Below are 2,500 nucleotides of genomic sequence, written 5' to 3'. Positions count from 1 at the left end.
GTTTGTTCTATAAATGGAAATTGGCTCTTTGTATGACCAATCACAAAAAAATGGTCGTCGTACAAAACAGATGCCAGAAATGGAGAGAGCGTGATTAAATTATTAAGAATGTCAGTTTTGAGGCCATTGACATTTAGGTGAGAAATTTTACCGCGCTTTTTTAAAACATATAACTGAGACTTGCATGGAAAACAGCTGCTAGATGGCAAGCTTTGGCATCAAGCACACAATTCTTTTACATTTTTCAAACTATCAAACGCTCTAAAATCACTCACTTAAACATCAGTGGCCTAAGAATTTACCTCTATAATAACAATAATAACAATAATTTATATCAAGTGAAGCTATGATCTTCGCAGTTACGAACGCAATTTTTACACGCAGTTATTTTTTACGCACGCACTTCGCAGTTACAAACGCAATTTTTTTTTTGATTCATTTCATATACCATTTCATCATTGAATAATTTATATAGCGCTATTCAGCTACTCTTTCATAGCGCTTCACAATGATCAGATTTTAAAACATAGAACTTAAAAGCTAAAAAATATAATACAATACCGAGATAAATAGTTACAGAGCTTATATATAAAATGTACATTATACAAAAAAATAAAAGTTAAAAAAAGAAAAGAATTAAAAACCATAGGCTTCTTTAAAAAGATAAGTCTTCAAATGTCTTTTAAAAATAGCGAATGCTAAGAGGCAAATTATTCCATTGCCTTGGCGCAGCAATGCTGAACGCCCGATCTCCATAAGTCTTTAGTTTAGCCATTGGCACAGTGAGCAGTTCTTTCCCACTGGAGCGTAAAGACCGAGAGCACATACGATAGCTCAGGAGACTAGAAATGTAAGAGGGTGCTTTGCCATTCAGTGCTTTAAAGACTAATAACGGGAGCTTAAAAATAATACGTGAATGAACGGGGAGCCAGTGTAGCTTGAACATTATTGGGGTAATCGAATCGTACTTCCTTGTTAACGTGACAATGCGAGCCGCCGTATTCTGAACACGCTGTAATCTACAAACTAAGTATTTTGGAATACCATATAAACGTGAGTTACAATAGCCAAGCTTAGAGCTAATAAAAGCTTCGATGAATATATTTGAGCAGACTCCTGGGTGAGATATTTGCGGATCTTTGATATATTCCTGAGATGATAATTTGCCTCGCTACATAAATTATCTTTCTTACATGTTGTTCCATGCAAAAGCAATTGTCCATAATGACTGCTAAGTTACGTACAGACAAATTAGGAGCAATGAACTCATCACCGCCCCGAACATATTCAAGAGTTGGTCTATTTCGAAATTTGGAGCTAATAACAACAAGTTCAGTTTTATCTTGGTTAATTTTCAGTAGGTTTTTGCACATCCAGAGGTCGATTTCTTCAACACAGCGATCAATACGCAACTTTGCCTCATCAAGATCAGCACAACAATTGGTATTGAAGGAAATATATAGTTGCGTGTCATCAGCGTACAGATGGTATAGCAATCAGCAATCAGCACAGTGCAGACAAGGTACAGCAGCGGGCCCAGTACAGACCCCTGAGGCACCCCACGCAACAATGGTCGCCTTGATGACATGCCGTCTTCTACATTAACAAACTGTTGGCGGGAGGTTAAGTAGGACTTAAACCAAGCCAATGCAGTTCCCTTCTCCCCAAAACGGTTCGAGAGTCGGGATATTAGTATTGCATGATCCATCGTATCAAATGCAGCTGAAAGGTCCAATAAGAGTAATATACTGAACCGACTTGTTTGATCCAAAGAACACAAAATGTCATTATGTACTCGAAGTGGTGCTGTTTCAGTTGAATGAAATTCTTTGTATGCTGACTGAAACGTCTCGTCAAGATGGTTGGTCATGACATGTTTCGTCAGTTGAACTGCAACAGACGTTTCAAGCTTAGAAATAAACTTTAAATTTGAGATTGGCCGAAAGTTTGTGAACTGCTTGAAATCAGCAGTTGGTTTCTTTAAGGACGGTGCCTACTATTGTTAGTGCGCATACGTTCTGCGCATCTCCAGATACTCGGATTTCCTATCGCCGATGCTTACTAATACAGGGTTATTTTTGCGCGGTTTAAAACTATCCGGAGAAATTAGATCTTAGTAAGTACTCTTGGTATTAAAAAAGAAAATTGGGGGTAACCTTGCATTTTTGAGAGATAATTAAGTTTCAATTTGAGAAAGAACGCGATACATTGCTTTGTATTTTACAGCTTTTTACATTATTCATGAATTATCTTTGAAAAATGCGTGGTTACCCCCAATTTTCTTTTTGGATTTAAATAACACTTGTTAAGATCTACATTTCCTGTATAATCACACACCGGGGCAAAAATATCTTTAATTAGTAGGCACCGTCCTTAATGTAGGTGAAAGAGAAGCAATCTTTAGGGCATCAGGCATATAACCAGTTGACAATGACAAATTAACCATCTTGGTAATAGTAGGTAGGAGTACAGGAAAGCAATGCTTAAGTAGTGATGCTGG

General features: G+C 37.2%; 1 protein-coding gene across 3 annotated transcripts in view; it reads right to left on the bottom strand.

Annotated features, from left to right (window-relative positions):
• LOC138026871 (uncharacterized) overlaps positions 1–2,500 on the bottom strand; it is a 75,490-nt gene that overhangs the window by 61,705 nt on the left and 11,285 nt on the right. The window lies entirely within an intron of this gene.

Source organism: Montipora capricornis, chromosome 12, assembly GCF_036669925.1.
Source record: "Montipora capricornis isolate CH-2021 chromosome 12, ASM3666992v2, whole genome shotgun sequence".
Lineage (NCBI taxonomy): Eukaryota > Metazoa > Cnidaria > Anthozoa > Scleractinia > Acroporidae > Montipora > Montipora capricornis.
Note: the sequence above shows the minus strand (reverse complement) of the source record. Positions and strands in the feature narration are given on the sequence as shown.